A 24,451-nucleotide genomic window follows, 5' to 3' on the forward strand; every position below is an offset into this window, starting at 1 on the left:
TGGATGTTCCAAAGACTCTTGGGGGGGTTGTTAACAGACATCGCGAATTATTGCCGGTATTGCCGTTCAAACCTGGTCCTCCTGGTTTGCACGGCAATACCTCGTTGCCGAGGACAATACCTCGTCCTCGCATACCTGCGAGGTGTTGCAACCTGCGAGGAATTATTAACAATTCATGCACATGTACCTGGGCGGGGCGTCTGAGAGTCTAACAATTCAGCGCATACCTCGCACCCCTCGTCCTCTTTCATACTCTTGGCCAAGGGTAAGAAAGAGGACGAGGAATTATTAACAATTCATGCACATGTACCTGGGCGGGGCGTCTGAGAGTCTAACAATTCAGCGCATACCTCGCACCCCTCGTCCTCTTTCCTACTCTTGGCCAAGGGTAAGAAAGAGGACGAGGGGTTATTAACAATTCATGCACATGTACCTGGGCGGGGCGTCTGAGAGTCTAACAATTCAGCGCATACCTCGCGCATACCTCGTCCTCTTTCCGTCTGTTTGCTGCATGGATATACAGGTGCTGGTCATATTATTAGAATATCATGAAAAAGTTGATTTATTTCATTAATTCCATTTAGAAAGTCAAACCTGTAGAATGTATACATTCATTCCAAACAGACTGATACATTATAAGTGTTTTTTGCCAAAAAGAAGATGATTATAGCTGACAACCAATGAAAACCCTAAATTCAACATCTCAGAAAATTAGAATATGGTGAAAAGGTCAGATATTGAAGACACCTGGTGCCACACTCTAATTAGCTAACTAACTCAAAACACCTGGAAAAGCCTTTAAATGGTCTCTCGTTTTGATTCTGTATGACACACAATCATGGGGAAGACTGCTGACTTGACAACTGTCCAAAAGATGACCATTGATACTTTAAAGAAGGAGGGCAAGACACAAAAGGTCATTGCCAAAGAGGTTGGATGTTCCCAGAGCTCTGTGTCCAAGCACATTAATAGAGAGGCGAAGGGAAGAAAAAGATGTGGTAGAAAAGAGTGTACAAGCAAGAGGGATAAACGCGCCCTGGAGAGGATTGTGTGTGGTGCTTCTTGTCAGTGCTCGGTGCAAGAAGCAACACACACGCATTCCTCGTGTAAAGCCACTCTTGAATAAGAGACAACGTCAAAAGCGTCTCGCCTGGGCTCAAGACAAAAAGGACTGGACTGCTGCTGAGTGGTCCAAAGTTATGTTTTCAGATGAAAGTAAATTTTGTATCTCCTTTGGAAATCAAGGTCCCAGAGTCTGGAGGAAGACAGGAGAGGCACAGAATCCACGTTGCCTGAAGTCCAGTGTAAAATTTCCACAGTCAGTAATGGTCTGGGGTGCCATGTCATCTGCTGCTGTTGGTCCACTGTGTTTCCTGAGGTCCAGGGTCAATGCAGCAGTCTACCAGGAAGTTTTAGAACACTTTATGCTGCCTGCCGCGGACCAACTTTATGGAGGTGACGATTTCATTTTCCAACATGACTTGGCACCTGCACACAGTGCCAAATCTACCAGTACCTGGTTTAAGGACCATGGTATCCCTCTTCTTGATTGGCCTGCAAACTCACCTGACCTTAACCCCATAGAAAACCTATGGGGTATTGTGAAGCGGAAGATGCGAGATGCCAGACCCAACAATGCTGAAGAGCTGAAGGCCACTATTAAAGCAACCTGGGCTCTCATAACACCTGAGGAGTGCAACAGACTGGTCGACTCCATGCCACGCCGTATTGCTGCAGCAATTCAGGCAAAAGGAGCTGCAACTAAGTATTGATTGCCATACATGCTGAAACTTTCCATGTTCATACTTTTCAGTTGGCCCACATTTCTAAAAAATCATTTTTTGTACTAGTCGTAACTAATATTCTAATTTTCTGAGATACTGAATTTGGGATTTTCAGTAATTGTCAGTACTAATCATCCAAATTAAAAGAAATAAACATTTCAAATATATCACTCTGTGTGTAATGAATTGATATAATATGTAAGTTTCACGTTCTGAATATAATTACTGAAATAAATCAACTTTTTCATGATATTCTAATAATTTGACCAGCACCTGTATAAGGTTTTCCGTCTGCTTCTTGTGGCGCATTCGGGCCCGCGTCATCAAGGCGCGTCCTCAACCAGAGGGTTTGTTTTGATTCCACGGCAGACAGTAGCGAGTAGCGACCCTAGCGACTGACGATGGCAGACCAAAGTGGTCCACGGCGTACTGAAACTGCACCATTCAGTCTGATTAGGGGACTCATCTCGGACTCAGACTCACAGAGTTACCCTCCTCTGGAGCCTCAGGAAGACCTCCAGACTGTTGGCCACCAACTGCACCATTCAGTCCGACAAGGGGACCCGATTCGGCCTCAGAAGCCAAGTGGTCCCGCTCCCCTGGATGATTCTCAGGACCTCCAGACCGTTGGCAACCAACTGCACCACTCAGTCCGATTAGGGGACCCGTTTCGGACTCAGACGCGACGTTGTCCCGCTACTCTGGAGCTCCAGGAAGACCTCAAGACCGTTGGCAACCAACCGCCGCACTCGGTCCGATTGCGGTACCCATTTCGGACTCAGACGCGACGTTGTCCCGCTACTCTGGAGCTCCAGGAAGACCTCCAGACCGTTGGCAACCAACCGCCACACTCAGTCCGATTACGGGACCCATTTCGGACTCAGACGCGACGTTGTCCCGCTACTCTGGAGCTCCAGGAAGACCTCCAGACCGTTGGCAACCAACCGCCACACTCAGTCCGATTACGGGACCCATTTCGGGCTCAGACGCGACGTTGTCCCGCTAATCTGGAGCTCCAGGAAGACCTCCAGACCGTTGGCAAACAACCGCACTATTCAGTCAGATTAGGGGACCCATTTCGGCCTCAGACGCTACGTTGTCCCGCTACTCTGTTTGTAATGCTCATACACGTTTCTATATTATGACCCCTGGGAGTCTAAACATAACCCATGGCAGTCTAAACATAACCCATTGGAGTCTAGAACTTTTGTACTGTAGCAACCCTCGGACAGTTAAATAGTTTGTGTGTTATGTGTTACATTATATTTCGTTGTCCGTTATGCCAGTTGTTCTATGTGCATGTATTGTAATGTTCTTCTTGTCAATCAGCGTGGGGGCGAATCATTAGGTCAGCTGGGGGAGGGCCTTGGAAGAACAGGAGGGTGGGGGCCTGCACGCGAGTGAGACCGTGTTAGGGGTTGCCGGGGTAACCGGGGTTTGTTTTGTGTCGGTTTTCTGCCGTTGGTTACAATGTTACAGGTTTCAGTGACCTGGTTTTGGTTCATTAAAACTACCTTCAACTATTAATGACTCGACATCATTATGTCACCGGCGAGGTCGTTACAGTACTCGTTAAAAAATAACGCTTAGTTTTGTACTCTAAAAAATAACGCTTAGGGGGTGGGGCATTGGAGGAAGGCGGGATGATTTGAATGTGCTGTAATTCTCAAATGCAACAAAGGTGAGAGTCCCTTTAACGTATGATAAAAAATGTAGACCTAAAATAACTTTCCCATGTGTTCCCGTCCGTTTAATGAACTGCGCATTCAAGGCCTACACAAACAGCTGTGAACGTGTTTTTAAAGATTTTACAACGTATCATTTTTGCATTTTCACGTCTCAACGTTTCACGAACCCCGCGGAGTGCACCATCAAGGTGATGTGCCGCCTCAGACCGCTGAACAAGTCGGAGGTGGCCCGCGGAGACTCGTACATCCCCAAGTTCCAGGGGGAGGACTGCGTGTTGATCACGGTACGTAGGCAGGTGCCCTCCCGTCTGGTTCCCCCTCTGACCCCGAAGAGGCTAGTAGGTAGGAGGGGAACTCCCGGAGGAGAGAGTGTTGTGGCACAGAGAGGTGTGTGGTGGTGGGCTCTGAACCATGTAGGCTCTGGACCCGGTAGGCTCTCTGGACCATCTGGACCCGGGAGGTGGTGGGGCTGGAGACAATACAATTTTATATCCTTTGCGTTCATTTTCTCTTATTGCGAGTTTAACTAGCGACAAAAGTGGTCTGTTAGTATTTCATAGCGAAGTTTAAGTGACCCATAGATTAGCCTCCGAAAGTCATCATGTTGGCTCCTTTTTGGATGTGAGATTATTTCAAGAGGCCACTCATTTATACTGGTTAATGCTAGGATGACTAAACGGAAATCCATGATATACTCAATCTTAACTTCATTTTTACCTAACGTTTTTGTGTGTGTGTGTGTGTGTGTGTGTGTGTGTGTGTGTGTGTGTGTGTGTGTGTGTGTGTGTGTGTGTGTGTGTGTGTGTGTGTGTGTGTGTGTGTGTTAATTAGGTGGGTTTGTATTAGTAGTACTAGTGTTTGTACTGCGTGTGGTATGATCAGACTTTCATTTGGGTGTGGTGCTTCACGGGACTACAGGAGTCGTTTTATTTGAGACAGACTCAGTCCAGCGATTGTTAAGGCGATCAAACCTCCTCTTCACTCGTCCTTTCATAATGGAGGACGGTTCTATGACCCACTCTCCCCTCTACAGCCAATAGGAAGGCCTCATGGTGGACCTTGGGGAAGCTAGCCCATTCCCCCTTTTCAAACAAAGATCAGCTCAGATAAGATGCTAGACAATGCTATGTGCTATTGTTAAGTGCAAGGACGTACAATAAATGCGTACATTGGACTGTGTCTCTCCGCAGGGCAAACCGTATTACTTTGACCGTGTGTTCCAGTCCAACACCACTCAGGAGCAGTTCTACAATGCTGTCGCTCAGCAGATCGTCAAAGGTGAGCCGTCCTGTAAGGTGAAGGAACCAATTCATCTCCTGATCCAGAACCGATTCATCTCCTGATCCTGAACCGATCTACTGATTCTGAACCATTCATCTCCTGATCCTGAACCGATTCATCTCCTGATCCTGAATCAATTCCACTTCTGAATCGAATCATCTACTGCTTCTGAATTGATTCATCTCCTGATTCTGAATCGATTCTACTTCAGATTCTGAATCGATTCCACTTCTGATTCTGAATCGATTCCACTTCTGATTCTGAATAGATTCCCATCCCTCAAGAGTCTTTTGATGTATTATCATTAACATTAAATGGTTGTACTGTGACTCCCTCCACGCTGGGCAGACGTGCTGGACGGTTACAACGGAACCATCTTCGCCTACGGCCAGACCGCCTCGGGCAAGACACACACCATGGAGGTGAGCGTCGTCAGGGGGCGTCGTCAGGGGGCCCTGCTCCGGCCGAGACCCCGACTAGAGCGTCCTGACTAGGCCGGAACCATCGATCGAATTTAAACCGACATTGCGATGGCTGTGATGAAAAAATATATATATATATATGGTTTATATTAATTTCTTCTTTTTGGTGGATTTGTTACTGACTGGAGATCAGCAATATTCGTTTTGCTTTTATTTTACAATTCAATAGTAAAATATAGATGTCATCAATTCATCTCGGCATACAGGCCTGGCTTAAAGGAAAAAGCAGTTTATATGTTGACTGCTTCCAATGTTGTGTTGGTCATACTGTAGAATGATTTATTGCTTGTTAAGTGAATAATACTGAACATAAGGAACATTAAAAGGGAAATCACATACCAAATCGCAATCGCAATATTGGTCGACATGATCGCAATCCGATAATTTCCCCAAATGGTTGAGCCCTGGTCCTGACCCAGCAGAACTTTGTGCCTCAGGGCGTCCTCCACGACACGGACATGATGGGCGTCATCCCCTGCATCGTCCAGGACATCTTCAACTATCTACTCCATGGACGAGAACCTGGAGTTCCACGTCAAAGTAAGCCAGATCCAACCATAGAGGTGTGAAACCAATAATACATGGTAGTGGTAAACCAGATTAAACCATATAGCGTTGTAAAGACGGATTAAGACATAGTGGTGTGAAATCAGATTAAAGGTGTACGTTGATCAGGCGGATAATCTGTATTTTGTGTTACAAGAGCCAAGGAGATCGACATCGCAGCCACGCTGGAACATCTCCGAGACCAGAGACCTGCCATGGTCCAGACCAAGGTAGACAGAGACTCTCTCTCTCTCTCTCTCTCTCTCTCTCTCTCTCTCTCTCTCTCTCTCTCTCTCTCTCTCTCTCTCTCTCTCTCTCTCTCTCTCTCTCTCTCTCTCTCTCTCTCTCTCTCTCTCTCTCTCTCTCTCTCTCTCTCTCTCTCTCTCTCTCTCTGATGTAAAACAACAAACTGATATTATATTACTCCTATATATGTGTATGTATATATGTGTATATATATTTATTATATATATATATTTATTATGTATGTATATATATATATTTATTATGTATGTATATATATATTATGTACACAAACGTGTGTGTGTGTGTGTGTGTGTGTGTGTGTGTGTGTTATAATAATGAAGCAGCCCAACTTAAACCCCAGCCCACGGGAACGAGAAACTTTCTGATTGGTTCCCATCTGGGCCCGTTGATGTCCTTCAGCAGCTTGAACCAATCCGAGGCCGTCTGCTGTGTCTGTGGGTTGGTTTAAGATTTGGTGACGCTGTAATATTTATTCCTTCATAAGAAAATGATAACGTTAGCAATTCTGTCAACATCAATGTAAATACAAACGACAGAGCTATATCATATATATAACTGAAATATATATGTATATATTAATGTTATGAATATTATGAATATACACATATAATCATATAGCCTATATGTATAACAAATTGATATAAATATATACATAAATATAGTTGTTCCACCTTGTACAGTAGGCCTATGTCCATAATTATTGTCATCATGTGAACCGTGTCTCCAACCGACCTCTCTAGACTGAACACATAACATAGACTTATTTGAATAGTGATATAGTGAATAGTGTTCCCCGAATAAAACCCTATATATTTTGTGTGGAGATTGATAATAAATAAAATTACAAATGAAGTCATGTCGCTGTCGTTTGATCTTGTTACTTCACGGAGCCGGCCCTGAGCTCAGCGAGGTCCTGACCTTTATAGACGACGCAAAACACAAATAAGCAACGGGTCTTTTATTGTCAGTGTTCATCATTACATGGAGGTGAGTTTACACAAGAACGGACTTCGAGGATCTTAACAATGTCAACATTTAACCTAAAATGTAACGCTGGCGCTATTTCTTATTTCACTGGCAGTGGCACTAAATGATTAATCGATTGGAAAAGATTATTAAGCATAGGACGTTTTCTGTGTGGGGACTCCGGTTTATATCGCTAGAGGCTAAATGGAAAGTTTTATTGTCTTTGTTCATCATTGCATGGAGGTGAGTTTACACAAGAACGCAATTATTTGTCTTGCTAAGCCACCGAAGAAGTGTGTGTGTGCGCAGACGTCCAAGCGTTTATCCGCTCCCGTCGAATCCGCTTCCACTGTGGAGGGAAGACTGGAATGAATCACTGTCACGTTTGTCGGAAAGGTTTAAATCCTTATTCATTGAGGCGATGCAGATTCGTACATGAAGGCAGCTGGTCCATGCTTAACCGGCGTCGTCGGCGCGGTCTAGCGGCCAGTCCTCCTCCGGGTCCAGCAGGTCCTCCTCCCGGGCCAGCAGGTAGGCTACTCCTCCGGGGCCAGCAGGTCATCCTCCGGGTCCGGTCGCTCCGGGACGTTGGACTCAGAACATCTGGTCTCGTGGCGGGAGTGGAGAGCCATTCAGCCGATGAGGGAAACCTTTCATTAGAGCGAGCGCTGCGCAACAGGTGGTTCGGCCGGAACCAGATCGCTGATAATTATCACTCTTTTTCAGTCACAAATTACACATTAACATTCACACATTAAAGACATTAAAATTCTCTCACGTTCTTTAGCTGACTTTACATGGAAAAAACATTCCTTAATGATCTTCAGTCAGCCAATCGGCGAGAGAAAATTATATTTATTTAAAGATGACCGAGATCCATGGATCAAGAGAGACTGCTTTTCTATAGGGCCCAGACTTTTGTGCTAAAACCCTGTGCGGCTTCCACAAACAGAGGACAGAAATAGTCTATGAATGTTTTTGTTTGAGTCTAATTTTTAATTGCCCCTAAGCTCCGTTGATCTTCAGGGCATTTAAAAAGTCAGAAAAACACACAGACAAGTGTCAGATTTGTAAAAAAATAAAATAAAATAAAATACGGATATCTAGGTTATATATAGGGCCTAAGGTTGTATTTTTCTTTAGTTGTGTGATTTCATACTGCATCCATCATTATATATTCCTCTATCTGTGTACCCTGCACATACTATTAGTGTAATAGTAATGTAAGCATTCTTGTTTAATAAAAGAAGGCTACTCACTTGATCAGAAGCGCACACAAGGAGAGAGGCAGGACGTTTTGGTGGTGAGGATAATATTGAGCGCTCGTATATATAGGCTACACAAGCATTGTGGGCCGGCCAATACAGGGCAGGCAGCGGAGGTATGTGTGCGATTCGGATCCACTCCGCACACACCTTGTTGCGGAGTGCGGAGTGGGGCACTAAAATAAAACTTCCGGGTCCCACCGCTCCGTCGAACATCACAACAAACAACGATGGCTGAACCAGTGAACCTTTTTACGATTACTTCTTTCTTCAGTGAGACACCTGAAAGAGTAAAGAAAGGGTTGAATTCGTTTCACTCCAACAGAGTGGTCAGTGTAGTTTTGCCTCGGGGAGTTATAAAGGGTAGCGTCCAGGCATCACAGAAAAAGAAAGTTTACGAGGTTGAGGTGAGTTGGAAGTTAGCCGTTGACATCTAGGCTAGTTGACATCTAATTAAACGTCAAAGATGATACTTTATTCCATGGGTGCCATGCCGTAATTCCGACGCCTCATTGTTCCGACGTCTCAATGGTCCGAAATATTTCCCATTAGATCGACATGGCACTATGCCGACGGTTCAATGTTCCGAAAACGGAACCCCTTGTTCCGAAGGTCCGTTTGTCCGAGTTTTCAAAAAGGAGGCGCATTAGGCCGACGGTTCTGTGTCCCAATTCATAGGGCGCATCCTTCGTAGACCGCGTCCTTCGAAGGATGTGGTCTACGTAGACCGCGAAGGACACTCCGAAGGGCGAAGAAATGGGACGGTCTAGCTTTCGGAGCATTTCCGGACAGCTGACCTGACCTGTTAGTTAACAGAAGTTATACCGGACAGCGCGAAAAAATAATAACAAAGAAACCCAATAAACCTACAAAGAAACCAACAAAAATGGAGCCAGAAATTATAATTTTATTTTTTATCTTTTATCTTTTATTGGAGGAGTTGGGGAATACTCACCGCCGGAGCCGACGGGGGATATATCTTCGGCTCCGAGCAAGAGACGACCACAGATTGGTAAAGCTGTGTTACCTTACTTTTAACCTGCAGTATTGTTAACATTATCGTGTTATATGGCTAGCGTAAATGTCATTGAACTTTGACAATATAACTACATATTTAAAATAGTCTCAACCTTACATTAATATAAAAAAATGTTTCTGTCATTAATCAGCTAAATAAAGGTTGAAAAACTTAGAATGATATATAACTATTAACTATATTATTTATATATATATATATATATATATATATATATATATATATATATATATATATATATATATATATATATATATATTGCATAGATAGATAACGATAGATAGATATATATTTAAGCATTATCTATCTAAACTCTCCACACTTAATATCCAGCTATTGTTCAACAGTTTTACTTCTGTTTCTTTCACTAAACAGCCCAGACCCATGTACTGCAGGATCAATCCAACGGTTCCTGTCCTGGACCGGAACCGAAACGGATTTCCGATTGGGCAGGGAGGCCCTGGCAGTGCTGCTGGACCTTCTCGGCCAGGAGCGGAGACATGGATGGGCTGCCACCATTGAGACCCTGGTGTTTCTATTCTGGCTGGCTAGTGGGACATCATACAGGGTGGTCTCCAGAGTGTTCGGGATGCCTCGTTCCACTGTCCACCGCATCGTCCACAGGGTCACTGAGGAGGTGGTGGCCATTCGCCACAAAGTATATTTATATTTATTTTATCACTAATTTCCTCTATCTTTGACTCTTGAGTTGCTGTAACAAGTAAATGTCCTGTGTGGGATAATAAAGTTGATCTTATCCTATCCTATCTTAAGGTCATCCACCTCCCGAAGACCCCTGAAGACCTGGTGGCAGTGACCAATGGGTTTGCAGGGCTGGCAAGACACCGCGCTTTTGGGAAAGCAGCGGGAGCAATCGACGGCTGCCATGTCCGTATCAAGCCACCGAGCGGCCCTGATGGTCACTGCTACAGGAACAGGAAACTGTTTTCCTCCATAATTCTGCAGGCTGTTTGTGACCATCAGGGCCGCTTCCTTGAGATACGTACGTGGGCTGGCCTGGATCAGTCCATGACTCCAGAGTCCTCCGCCACAGCCCACTGTATAGGTCACTCTACCCTCCTCCAGGGCACTTCATCCTTGCAGACGGCGGGTACCCTTGCCTCCAACACCCACTACCCCTCATCACTCCCTACAAGAGGCCAGTGCGAGGTGTGGGAGCCCAGCGCTTCAACTGGCATCATTCCAGGGCACGCTCCATTATAGAGCGTGCTTTTGGAATGATGAAGACCAGGTTCAGGGCCATCTTCCTACAAGCGCTGGAGGTTCACCACACCTTCGTACCTCACGTAAGCAATCACTCAACAGGATTTTTTAGAATACTAAGAGTAAATCAAAAAAACATTTATTATTTTCTCAGGAGGTATATATCATTTTTTCATTTCTTTTCTTTACCATTTCAGGTCATAACAGCATGTGCCATCCTCCACAACATCTGCCTTGGGGCCGATGACATCATGGCCCCAGAGGAGGAGGATGAGCCTGAGGACGATGTAGAGGATGAGGGGGGTGATGGTTTGGAGGCAGTCAGTGGTGCTCCCTGGTGGGACCAGCTGTCTGCAGTGGTGTCTGCCCTGGAGGAGGCCCCCCCTGACCACCAATATATACAGGCAAGTAATATAATTGAAAAGCTATTTCTATTTATTTATAATGTTTTGTAGAATAGTTTTACCCGTTCAAATAATTTGTGGCAAGATTTCTTTTGTCAAAATAAGGTTGTGTAGTATTTAGTATGTACTCTTATTCTTGCCCTTTTCCAAATACATTTTAGTGACATGGCAGCCGTCGATTGAGTCAGCCCTGCAAACCCATTCGGTGCGGTGGACAGTGGAGAGAGGCATATCCAGCACACTCTGGAGACCACCCCTGGATGTCCCACTAACAGGAGAGACACCAGGGTCTTTAATGTGGCAGCCCATCCGGGTCCAGCACCACCACCAGGGGCTCCCTGCTCTGCTGAATCATTATGTTATTGTATATAGTAGTTTTATAATAATTGTTGTGAATAGTCACATGAATGTTTTGTTGTAAATAGTTTTATTGTTTTATACATGTTTTATACAAATAAATTGGTTAATATAAAAAAGTTAATTAGCGTTTTAATAAATAGTTAATAAAAAAGTTAGTTAATAAATAGTTAAATAAGTTAAATAATAAATAGTTAAATAAGTTAAATAATAATAATAAACAATGTTAACAGAACTGAAATTATTTGTCAGCCAAACGCTCCAAAATTGAAAAAAATCGATCCATCTTCTCCCTGCTCTCCTTGGCTCTTCTCTCCTCTGCCTCCCTATTTAGCCTCATGTCCTCTTTAATCAATTGGAACATTTCGTCCTCTCTGTCCCTCTTTCTGGACCTTGGCCGCTGTCTTTCCTCCTCATCCTTCTCCTCCACCTCCAGATCCACCACTGCTGTACTTGGCCCTGGTGTGTTCTCAAGGATGGAGGCAATTAGGACAGGGGGGTTGGTGGAATGCCTCTGTCCCAATACCTCATCCATGAGGACAAACCAGGGCCAAGTGGCAGCAGTGGGTTTCCCACCTACACCCTCTCCTGACCCTGGATACTTGCAATCCTAAGGCAGAGGAAATCAATCATGGCAGTTAACAACAACAGCAGTATCAAAACAAATTTCAGCAAAAGTGTTTATTAACTTGCATGGTTAAAACAAATAATGTATATTTAAAATGACCTGTACATACTTTATATATATTTTTTAAATTATCCCATTTTTTCTTTGCCTGCAGGGGAGTCACCTTCCCCTGCAGGCCTATTTTCTCCAGAATTGTCCTAAACACAGAGAGATTATTAATCAGAGAAAACAAGAGACACATTTATCAATCATGTTAATAGCCCATGTTAACAATAGGCCATTCATAATATATACATTTGACCATCTTGTAAAGGTTACATTTAAATTAGCCCTCATTCTATATGAAGCCCATAATAATAAGACAACCAGTAGAATTCAAAACACCCTTTTTCTTTGTGTGTTTTTCTAGTGCCGTCTAGTACTGATGCGAGCTGTGACTTTTTTTTGTCTTTCTTTCTTTAATAACCCAAAATAGGACATCGTAGTAAACGATTTATGTGGATGTTGTATCTGTCCTGCTTTTTAATGAGGGCTAATTTAACTAACCTTTACAAGATGGTCAAATGTAGATATACAAATGGCCTATAATAATTTTTATAAACTAACTTACGATATAAATAAACGATTGTTTCCTTACCCCCAAGCCACACTCGCCGAATGTTTCACCCCGGTGAAGAGTTCGTCGTTCTCCCCCCTCAGTTTGATAAATTGAGCAGTATGCTCCTGGCTCCCTAAAGCAAAACCAAATGTTAGAATTAGTTTTACTTTACACTAACAAACAAAAGCAGCTTAAATAGCAAAATAACCAAGTTAGCTGTGTAATCAATCCCAACGTCTGTAACGTTACGGTCTGAAAACCAGGGTCCACAACCTGTGTTCGCGTTGGTCCATTTATCTAACGTTACAGAATAGCAAATTATCTATATAATCGCCCCAATTTCGGTAAATATAACCATTTTGACCTCTTAAATTTGAAACTATAGGGCTTAACGGGTGTTCTTAGTTACCGTTACAGCTTCACTAAAGCCCAGTTCAGACCAAAGATTCACCTTGCAACGGCTTGCAACGAGACGGTTTTAGAACGTCGCAGGGGCGGTGTGAACGGGTCGTTGCAAGCCGTTGCAAGGCGTCGCAAGGCGTCGCAAGGCGTTGCAAGGAGTCGCCATGTCAAATCGCAAGGTCCAGTTTTAGAACGCGGCGATTTAACTATTCCTCTTCAGCCAATCACAGCACAGAACAACTTGTATGTCACGGCCTTACTCCGTCCCGGTACCGTACTGTCGTATTTTGTTGATGTATTTGCACTTTTAATCTTGCTGAAATCTACGACGAATAATTGTGTCCAAATACAGATATGAGGACGACAAATGACCTGAAAAGATTTGGTTGGGGTTTGTCTCATTTTTCCTGCATTTACAGTGTGGGCGCAGAATTCGACGGTGCGCTAGATTGATTGTGGCATCGTTGATTGCGACCTGCGTTGCTTGTGGACTCTGTGATGATCGCAGACACGAATAATAGTGTCCAAATACAGATATGAGGACGACAAATGACCTGAAAACACTTGGTTGGGGTTTGACTCATTTTCCCCGCATTTACAGTGTGGTCGCAGATTTCGACGGTCTGCTGTCATGAATTGTGACCCATCGGGAATTGCGACCTGCTGCTTGTGGACTCTGTGATGATCGCAGACATGAATAATTGTGTGCACATACAGATATGAGGACGACAAATGACCGGAAAATGCAATGTATCCAACAACGGGTAATCTAAACTAACTGTAAGCTCCAGCTATTTACTCCAATGCAGATGTAGTAGAGAATGATAAGACATAGTAACTTTAGCCTACTCTCAAGTAAAATAAAAATACAACTAATTGCAAACCTAACTAATCTAACCTAACCTACGCAAATAATGCTGTTGCGGCTCTCAGCATGTGCCAGAGCGTTCACAGTTGCTATGGAAACCACCTAGCGTCGCAGCCCATTGCAGCGCGTTGCAGCCAGTGTGAACTGCCCAGTTTTAGAACGTCGCAGCCCGTCTCGTTGCAAGGCGTTGCAAGGAGTTGCGAGTTGCAAGGCGTTGCAAGGTGAATCTTTGGTCTGAACTGGGCTTTAAGCCCAGTTCAGACCGTAAATAACTGACGTAAATAACTGTAACGTTACCTTACTTATATTGCCTATTACTTAGTTTTAAGTTTTAAGGATAACTTATTTGTGTTTTTTACGATACAAATTACTATTTTAACATTTGTGTCGTTAAATACTCGAGTGACTGGAAACCAAATACTTACATTTAAATGAAAAACTCAAATCCACATTCTCCGCCATTGTTGTTTTATTTTTTGGATTGAATGCGCAATGAATCTTGGGAGGGATACGTTGGGCCGTGAAGGATCTTGGGATACGTTGGGCCGCGAAGGATACAGCCGATGCATCCTTCAAATCCGGGAAAAGAAGGCTGCATTCGTAGGCCGCATATGAAGGACCCTTGGAATTGGGACAGCACTTGGCGCGACGCTGTGACGCAATCGGCGTCGACGCATCCTTCGAATGCAGCCTTCGAAGGATGCGTCCCCTGAATTGGGACACATATGCCGAGTAGTCCGAGGCTCAATTCCACATGTGTGATTATGAAACCAAAGATAAAAGACGATGTATGCTAAGTTCCAGCAGTGCACTTCACCAAGGCAGACTGTTGCTGTGGGCTTGAACGGTCACAAGAGGTGAATTTATGAAGCGCACGTTATACAAGGACTACTTTTCCCGTAAAGAAGTCAAACGGTGAGTGAAAAACAAATATTTTTTTTATCTTTAGTAGCTGTGTGTGGGCCTATATGTGTTGTTGTTTACTGTGTTTACAGTGGGCTTTTAGCCTAAATAATTTCGCTGGTATTGATTTAGTCAAACTTATACCTCATACCGTGTACTTAGTCAAGTGTGTGTGTGTGTGTGTGTGTGTGTGTGTGTGTGTGTGTGTGTGTGTGTGTGTGTGTGTGTGTGTGTGTGTGTGTGTGTGTGTGTGTGTGCTCGCGCGTGCGTGCGTGTGTGTGTGTGTGTGTGTGTGTGTGATTTTATCCTTTGTGGCATGGTGGTCGTGTCGGGATATAGGTATGACTCGGAGAGTGGTAAATGTTCAACACATGGTTTATTCTAACAGAGACACAAGGTAAACCAGCTTGAGTTCTGGAGGTGGTCCATGAAGCATCTCTCGAACACAGGTAAACAAACAGTTTATATTGGGAGTTATACCATCATAGACCTATAATTATCATATATCTGTTATAGAGTTATTGATCATCCATAGCGGTAAACCATCATAGATCTATAATTATCACTATCTGTTAAATGTATTGATCCAAAGGAAACATCTGGTTATATCTATCTGATATATCTATGCATAGTTGTTCCACCATGTACAATATCCATAATTCTTGTCATCATGTGACCCGTGTCTTCAACTGACCTCTCTAGACCAAACACATAACATGAATACAGTGATATCCTTTACATATGCCGTTCCCTGAATAAAACCCGATATATTTTATGTGGAGATTGATAGCCTAATAAATAAAACTCCAGATGAAACCACGTTGCTGTCGTTTGAACGTGTTACTTCACGGAGCCGGCCCTGAGGTAAGCGAGGTCCTGACCTTTAGACGACGCAAAACGCAAATCAGAAACGGGTCAGTGTTCAACGTTACAGAGGTGAGTTTACACAAGAACGGACTTCGAGGTTCTTAACAATGTCAATTTTTAACCTATAAACACAATGTAACGCTGGCGCAATTTCTAATTTCACTCCCACTAAATGATTAATCGATTGGAAGAGATTATTAAGCATGGGGCGTTTGTGTGCGGGGACCCCGGTTATATCGCAAGAGGATATATGGCTGTTTTTGTCATTGTTCTGTGTTCATCATTTCATGGAGGTGAGATTACACAAGAACGCATTTGTTTTTCTGTCGAGGCCACCGGGTAAGTGTGTGTGCACGGCACTCAAACATGCTTGGATCCGCTCCGGTCGAATCCGCTTCAACTGTGGAGAGAAGACTGGAATTAGTTGTCACGTTTGTCAGAAATGGTTGAATCCTTATTCATTGAGGAGATGCAGATTCGTACATGAAGGCGGCTGGTCCATGCTTAACCGTCGTCGTCGGCGCGGTCTAGCGGCCAGCAGGTCCTCCTCCGGGTCCGGTCGCTCCGGGACGGTGGACTCAGAACCTCTGGTCTCGTGGCGGGAGAGGGGAGCCATTCAGCCGCTGAGGGAAACCTTTCGTTAGAGCGAGCGCTGCGCAACAGGTGGATCGGTCGGAAACAGACCGCTGATACCTGATTATCACTCTTTTTCAGACACAAATGTAGACAAACTTTTAAAGAAATTAAATTATCTCACGTTCATTGTGTGATTTTACATGCTAATTTGGGAATTGTTTGTCTTCCATATCTCTGGGGGTCCTTTTGGTTGCGTCTGTTTTACTGCACCTTTACTAGCCTGTCTGCAAAAAACTTTCTTAGGTGTGCCTCTCAAGCCTGCTGCTCACTTCCAACCTCTCCTCGTACCTCAGTACCTCAGCATTCCTGCGGAGGGCGCTGCTGCGCCTCTCTTATCACAATCACATTTCATGCACTTTAATACATTGTATTACATTTGTTTTTTCATTCAATGTAAAGTGTAAAGTGTTTTTATATTTTTGTATATGACTAGTCTAAACTTTGACTCTGATTAGTTAAAGTGCAGAAAAACACAGATAACCAAAAAGGAACCCAAAGATATGGAGGTAAACCATTCCTTAAAGGGACTCTCACCTTTGTTGCATTTGAGAATTACAGCACATTCAAATCATCCCGCCTTCCTCCAATGCCCCACCCCCTAAGCGTTATTTTTAACGCTTAGAGTACAAAACTAAGCGTTATTTTTGAGAGTACTGTAACGACCTCGCCGGTGACATAATGATGTCGAGTCATTAGTAGTTGAAGGTAGTTTTAATGAACCAAAACCAGGTCACTGAAACCCGTAACATTGTAACCAACGGCAGAAAACCGACACAAAACAAACCCCGGTTACCCCCAACACGGTCTCACTCGCGTGCAGGCCCCCACCCTCCTGTTCTTCCTGACCTAATGATTCGCCCCCACGCTGATTGACAAGAAGAACATTACAATACATGCACATAGAACAACTGGCATAGCGGACAACGAAATATAATGTAACACATAACACACAAACTATTTAACTGTCCCAGGGTCGCTACAGTACCAAAGTTCTAGACTCCCTTGGGTTATGTTTAGACTCCCATCGGTTATGTTTAGACTCCCAGGGGTCATAATATCTACCAGGGGTCTAGTAAACAAGAAATTTAGCAGGTGGCTCACTGTAATTTTATGGGCTTCGTGTGATACCGTTTTGAGGCCCCATGTTGCAGGACAGTGGTCCCACTGAGTATAAGAAAGGTGTATGAGCATTACAAACAGAGTAGCGGGACAACGTAGCGTCTGAGGCCGAAATGGGTCCCCTAATCGGACTGAGTGGTGCGGTTGGGTGCCAACGGTCTGGAGGTCTTCCTGTAGCTCCAGAGTAGCGGGACAACGTCGCGTCTGAGTCCGAAATGGGTCCCGTAATCGGACTGAGTGGTGCGGTTGGGTGCCAACGGTCTGGAGGTCTTCCTGTAGCTCCAGAGTAGCGGGACAACGTCGCGTCTGAGTCCGAAATGGGTCCCGTAATCGGGCTGAGTGGTGCGGTTGGGTGCCAACGGTCTGGAGGTCTTCCTGTAGCTCCAGAGTAGCGGGACAACGTCGCGTCTGAGTCCGAAATGGGTCCCGTAATCGGACTGAGTGGTGCGGTTGGGTGCCAACGGTCTGGAGGTCTTCCCGGAGCTCCAGAGTAGCGGGACAACTTCGCGTCTGAGTACGAAACGGGTCCCCTAATCGGACTAAGTGGTGCGGTTGGTTGCCAACGGTCTGGAGGTCCTGAGAATCATCCAGGGGAGCGGGACCACTTGGCTTCTGAGGCCGAATCGGGTCCCCTTGTCGGACTGAATGGTGCAGTTGGTGGCCAACAGTCTGGAGGTCTTCCTGAGGCTCCAGAGGAGGGTAACTCTGTGAGTCTGAGTCCGAGATGAGTCCCCTAATCGGACTGAAAGGTGCAGTTTCAGTACGCCGTGGACCACTTTGGTCTGCCATCGTCAGTCGCTACGGTCGCTACTCGCTACCGTCTGCCGTGGAATCAAAACAAACCCTCTAGTTGAGGACGCGCCTTGATGACGCGGGCCCGAATGCGCCACAAGAAGCAGACGGAAAACCTTATATATCCATGCAGCAAACAGACAGGTCTGTTTGTATTGTAATGTTCTTCATGTATTGTAATGTTCTTCATGTATTGTAATGTTCTTCTTGTCAATCAGCGTGGGGGCGAATCATTAGGTCAGCTGGGGGAGGGCCTTGGAAGAACAGGAGGCTGGGGGACTGCACACGAGTGCGACCGTGTTGGGGGTATGACTCGACATCATTATGTCACCGGCGAGGTCGTTACAGTACTCCTAAAAAACCTAAAAAATAACGCTTAGTTTTGTACTTTGGAGGAAGGCGGGATGATTTGAATGTGCTGTAATTCTCAAATGCATCAAAGGTGAGAGTCCCTTTAATGATCTTCAGTCAGCCAATCGGCGAGAGAAGATTATATTTATTTAAAGATGACCGAGATCCATGGATCAACATCCATGGATTAATGTTTCTGTTTGTAAAATGAATGACATCTTCATAATCCGACTATTCTTATTTATTTTTTTCAATTGCCCCGAAGCTCCGTTGATCTTCGGGGCATTTAAAAAGTCAGAAAAACACAGAAAAATAAGTGTCAGATTTGTATAAAAAACAACAGATACGGATATCTAGGTTATATGCAAGGTTGGATTTTTCTTTTGTTGTGTGATTTCATACTGCATCCATCATTATATATTCCTCTACCTGTGTACATACCCTGCACATACTATTAGTGTAATAGTAATGTAAGCATTGTTGTTTAATAAAAGAAGGGTACTCACTTGATCAGAAGCGCACACAAGGAGAGAGGCAGGACGGTTTGGTGGTGAGGATAATATTGAACGGTAGTATTATATATACTATATATAATACTACTGCATTGTGGGCTGGCCGGCCACACCACGCCTCCAACGTTTCATTATGCATATGTTATTATGTCCATGCTCCAACCAGAGACTCACAACAACGAAACACATCCTGTACCTGACAATAGAGGAGGGGCTTACATCTGCATTTTAAACTTGAGCAACCCTTCTTTGCGTTCCGGCAGCATTCCTACATTAGTCACACACACACACACACACACACACACACACACACACACACACACACACACACACACACACACACACACACACACACACACACACACACACACACACACACACACACACACACACACACACACACACACACAATACACTCCCCTTCCACTAGCATTTCCTACGCAACTCGCTTAGAGGGTTAGCGAGGTATGTTGAGCTCCAAGCCTGGGTTAATGAACAATAAATAATACTATTAATAATATCACGTGCTTACTAGAGTATAACACTATATGTGGACACTATATTGACATTTAAAGAAATGTAGGGATTCTTTTCTTCATTTTTCTTAAACCTAACACGTCCCTTTCGGTTTCCCACCAGGAGATGGCGCTTAACTACAGGCAATGTAATCATACAAAACACTGAAAAATAATAAATTATTATTTTCAGACCATGTACTCTGGAAATGAACTGTACAGCCTTTTAAAAGGTCCCAGACATTTATTAATTGGCAACGGTCCTGCCATTTAATCAATGTCAAGAATATCCTCCCCTATATTTCAACATTGTCGTGGTGTGTGAGATAATGTGGCGCGTTAATGTGGCGCGTTTCCACTGCAGGGTGCAGTGGAAACGCACCCCCTACCGGGGATGATTCTCCCGGTGGTTATTAGTGCCCCACTCCGCGTTTGTGTGCTACGACTAATGGTGCGTTCCAGTTGTGCACGAATGTCAGAATTTCCGTGCTCCAAGTCAGAATTTTAATCAGAACCCCCCGTGAAGTTGGATCTCCAACTCGGAAAGTCGGATTAATCTCACCAGCCAGACATAGAATTCATGCTATCTGCTTCTCACGTAAAAAGTAGTTACATGTTTTTGTAGCTGTGTGTGGGCCTATATGTGTTGTTTACTGTGTTTGCAGTGGGCTTTTAGCCTAAATAATTTCGCTGGTATTGATTTAGTCAAACTTATACCTCATACCGTAGTCAAGTGTGTGTGTGTGTGTGTGTGTGTGTGTGTGTGTGTGTGTGTGTGTGTGTGTGTGTGTGTGTGTGTGTGTGTGTGTGTGTGTGTGTGTGTGTGTGCTCGCGCGCTCGTGCGTGCGTGTGTGTGTGTGATTTTATCCTTTGGGGCATGTTGGTCGTGTCGGGATATAGGTATGACTCGGAGAGTGGTAAATGTTCAACACATGGTTTATTCTAACAGAGACACAAGGTAAACCAGCTTGAGTTCTGGAGGTGGTCCATGAAGCATCTCTCGAACACAGGTAAACAAACAGTTTATATTGGGAGTTATACCATCATAGACCTATAATTATCATATATCTGTTATAGAGTTATTGATCATCCATAAACTACCATCATAGATCTATAATTATCACTATCTGTTAAATGTATTGATCCAAAGGAAACATCTGGTTATATCTATCTGATATATCTGATATATCTATACATGTAGTTGTTCCACCATGTACAATGTCCATAATTCTTGTCATCATGTGACCCGTGTCTTCAACTGACCTCTCTAGACCAAACACATAACATGAATACAGTGATATCCTTTACATATGCCGTTCCCTGAATAAAACCCGATATATTTTGTGTGGAGATTGATAATAAATAAAACTCCAGATGAAACCACGTGGCTGTCGTTTGATGTTACTTCACGGAGCCGGCCCTGAGGTCAGCGAGGTCCTGACCTTTAGGCGACGCAAAACGTAAATCAGAAACGGGTCTACTTTTGTCAGTGTTCAACGTTACAGAAGTGAGTTTACACAAGAACGGACTTCGAGATTCTTAACAATGTCAATTTTTAACCTATAAACACAATGTAACGCTGGCGCAATTTCTAATTTCACTCCCACTGATTAATCGATTGGAAATATGATTATTAAGCATGGGGCGTTTGTGTGCGGGGACCTCGGTTATATCGCAAGAGGATATATGGCTTTTATTGTCATCGTCTTTGTTCATCATTTCATGGAGGTGAGATTACACAAGAACGCGTTTGCTTTTCTGTCGAAGCCACCGGGTAAGTGTGTGTGTGCACGGCACGCAAACATCCACGCGTGGATCCGCTCCGGTGGAATCCGCTTCAACTGTGGAGGGAAGACTGGAATTAGTGACTTTGTCACGTTTGTCAGAAAGATTTGAATCCTTATTCATTGAGGAGATGCAGATTCGTACATGAAGGCGGATGGTTCATGCTTAACCGTCGTCGTCGGCGCGGTCTAGCGGCCAGCAGGTCCTCCTCCGGGTCCGGTCGCTCCGGGACGGTGGACTCAGAACCTCTGGTCTCGTGGCGGGAGAGGAGAGCCATTCAGCCGCTGAGGGAAACCTTTCGTTAGAGCGAGCGCTGCGCAACAGGTGGATCGGTCGGAAACAGACCGCTGATACCTGATTATCACTCTTTTTCAGACACAAATGTAGACAAACTTTTAAAGAAATTAAATTATCTCACGTTCATTGTGTGATTTTACATGCTAATTTGGGAATTGTTTGTCTTCCATATCTCTGGGGGTCCTTTTGGTTGCGTCTGTTTTACTGCACCTTTACTAGCCTGTCTGCAAAAAACTTTCTTAGGTGTGCCTCTCAAGCCTGCTGCTCACTTCCAACCTCTCCTCGTACCTCAGTACCTCAGCATTCCTGCGGAGGGCGCTGCTGCGCCTCTCTTATCACAATCACATTTCATGCACTTTAATACATTGTATTACATTTGTTTTTTCATTCAATGTAAAGTGTAAAGTGTTTTTATATTTTTGTATATGACTAGTCTAAACTTTGACTCTGATTAGTTAAAGTGCAGAAAAACACAGATAACCAAAAAGGAACCCAAAGATATGGAGGTAAACCATTCCTTAAAGGGACTCTCACCTTTGTTGCATTTGAGAATTACAGCACATTCAAATCATCCCGCCTTCCTCCAATGCCCCACCCCCTAAGCGTTATTTTTAACGCTTAGAGTACAAAACTAAGCGTTATTTTTTAGAGTACTGTAACGACCTCGCCGGTGACATAATGATGTCGAGTCATTAGTAGTTGAAGGTAGTTTTAATGAACCAAAACCAGGTCACTGAAACCCGTAACATTGTAACCAACGGCAGAAAACCGACACAAAACAAACCCCGGTTACCCCCAACACGGTCTCACTCGCGTGCAGGCCCCCACCCTCCTGTTCTTCCTGACCTAATGATTCGCCCCCACGCTGATTGACAAGAAGAACATTACAATACATGCACATAGAACAACTGGCATAGCGGACAACGAAATATAATGTAACACATAACACACAAACTATTTAACTGTCCCAGGGTCGCTACAGTACCAAAGTTCTAGACTCCCTTGGGTTATGTTTAGACTCCCATCGGTTATGTTTAGACTCCCAGGGGTCATAATATCTACCAGGGGTCTAGTAAACAAGAAATTTAGCAGGTGGCTCACTGTAATTTTATGGGCTTCGTGTGATACCGTTTTGAGGCCCCATGTTGCAGGACAGTGGTCCCACTGAGTATAAGAAAGGTGTATGAGCATTACAAACAGAGTAGCGGGACAACGTAGCGTCTGAGGCCGAAATGGGTCCCCTAATCGGACTGAATGGTGCGGTTGGGTGCCAACGGTCTGGAGGTCTTCCTGTAGCTCCAGAGTAGCGGGACAACGTCGCGTCTGAGTCCGAAATGGGTCCCGTAATCGGACTGAGTGGTGCGGTTGGGTGCCAACGGTCTGGAGGTCTTCCTGTAGCTCCAGAGTAGCGGGACAACGTCGCGTCTGAGTCCGAAATGGGTCCCGTAATCGGGCTGAGTGGTGCGGTTGGGTGCCAACGGTCTGGAGGTCTTCCTGTAGCTCCAGAGTAGCGGGACAACGTCGCGTCTGAGTCCGAAATGGGTCCCGTAATCGGACTGAGTGGTGCGGTTGGGTGCCAACGGTCTGGAGGTCTTCCCGGAGCTCCAGAGTAGCGGGACAACTTCGCGTCTGAGTACGAAACGGGTCCCCTAATCGGACTAAGTGGTGCGGTTGGTTGCCAACGGTCTGGAGGTCTTCCTGTAGCTCCAGGGGAGCGGGACCACTTGGCTTCTGAGGCCGAATCGGGTCCCCTTGTCGGACTGAATGGTGCAGTTGGTGGCCAACAGTCTGGAGGTCTTCCTGAGGCTCCAGAGGAGGGTAACTCTGTGAGTCTGAGTCCGAGATGAGTCCCCTAATCGGACTGAAAGGTGCAGTTTCAGTACGCCGTGGACCACTTTGGTCTGCCATCGTCAGTCGCTACGGTCGCTACTCGCTACCGTCTGCCGTGGAATCAAAACAAACCCTCTAGTTGAGGACGCGCCTTGATGACGCGGGCCCGAATGCGCCACAAGAAGCAGACGGAAAACCTTGTATATCCATGCAGCAAACAGACAGGTCTGTTTGTATTGTAATGTTCTTCATGTATTGTAATGTTCTTCATGTATTGTAATGTTCTTCTTGTCAATCAGCGTGGGGGCGAATCATTAGGTCAGCTGGGGGAGGGCCTTGGAAGAACAGGAGGCTGGGGGACTGCACACGAGTGCGACCGTGTTGGGGGTATGACTCGACATCATTATGTCACCGGCGAGGTCGTTACAGTACTCTAAAAAATAACGCTTAGTTTTGTACTTTGGAGGAAGGCGGGATGATTTGAATGTGCTGTAATTCTCAAATGCATCAAAGGTGAGAGTCCCTTTAATGATCTTCAGTCAGCCAATCGGCGAGAGAAGATTATATTTATTTAAAGATGACCGAGATCCATGGATCAACATCCATGGATTAATGTTTCTGTTTGTAAAATGAATGACATCTTCATAATCCGACTATTCTTATTTATTTTTTTCAATTGCCCCGAAGCTCCGTTGATCTTCGGGGCATTTAAAAAGTCAGAAAAACACAGAAAAATAAGTGTCAGATTTGTATAAAAAACAACAGATACGGATATCTAGGTTATATGCAAGGTTGGATTTTTCTTTTGTTGTGTGATTTCATACTGCATCCATCATTATATATTCCTCTACCTGTGTACATACCCTGCACATACTATTAGTGTAATAGTAATGTAAGCATTGTTGTTTAATAAAAGAAGGGTAGCCTACTCACTTGATCAGAAGCGCACACAAGGAGAGAGGCAGGACGGTTTGGTGGTGAGGATAATATTGAACGGTAGTATCATATATACTATATATAATACTACTGCATTGTGGGCTGGCCGGCC

The 24,451-nt window shown here is 44.5% G+C and overlaps 3 long non-coding RNA genes and 1 pseudogene across 3 annotated transcripts; 1 reads left to right on the top strand and 3 right to left on the bottom strand.

Annotated features, from left to right (window-relative positions):
* The first annotated feature begins 3,615 nt into the window (after positions 1–3,615).
* On the top strand, positions 3,616–6,906 carry LOC115538416 (kinesin heavy chain-like; annotated as a pseudogene).
* An 85-nt stretch (positions 6,907–6,991) lies between these two features.
* On the bottom strand, positions 6,992–8,605 carry LOC115538417 (uncharacterized). Its single transcript, XR_003975308.1, has 2 exons — positions 8,274–8,605; positions 6,992–7,617 (listed from the first exon to the last, which is right to left on the bottom strand). It is a non-coding gene; the product is annotated as an uncharacterized LOC115538417 (long non-coding RNA).
* A 6,451-nt stretch (positions 8,606–15,056) lies between these two features.
* LOC115538411 (uncharacterized) lies at positions 15,057–19,002 on the bottom strand. The gene is made up of 3 exons (XR_003975304.1): positions 18,971–19,002; positions 16,050–16,189; positions 15,057–15,966 (listed from the first exon to the last, which is right to left on the bottom strand). It is a non-coding gene; the product is annotated as an uncharacterized LOC115538411 (long non-coding RNA).
* A 1,407-nt stretch (positions 19,003–20,409) lies between these two features.
* On the bottom strand, positions 20,410–24,444 carry LOC115538409 (uncharacterized). Its single transcript, XR_003975302.1, has 3 exons — positions 24,337–24,444; positions 21,421–21,560; positions 20,410–21,332 (listed from the first exon to the last, which is right to left on the bottom strand). It is a non-coding gene; the product is annotated as an uncharacterized LOC115538409 (long non-coding RNA).
* Positions 24,445–24,451: the final 7 nt, after the last annotated feature.

The sequence above is a fragment of the Gadus morhua genome, unplaced genomic scaffold, assembly GCF_902167405.1.
Source record: "Gadus morhua unplaced genomic scaffold, gadMor3.0, whole genome shotgun sequence".
Lineage (NCBI taxonomy): Eukaryota > Metazoa > Chordata > Actinopteri > Gadiformes > Gadidae > Gadus > Gadus morhua.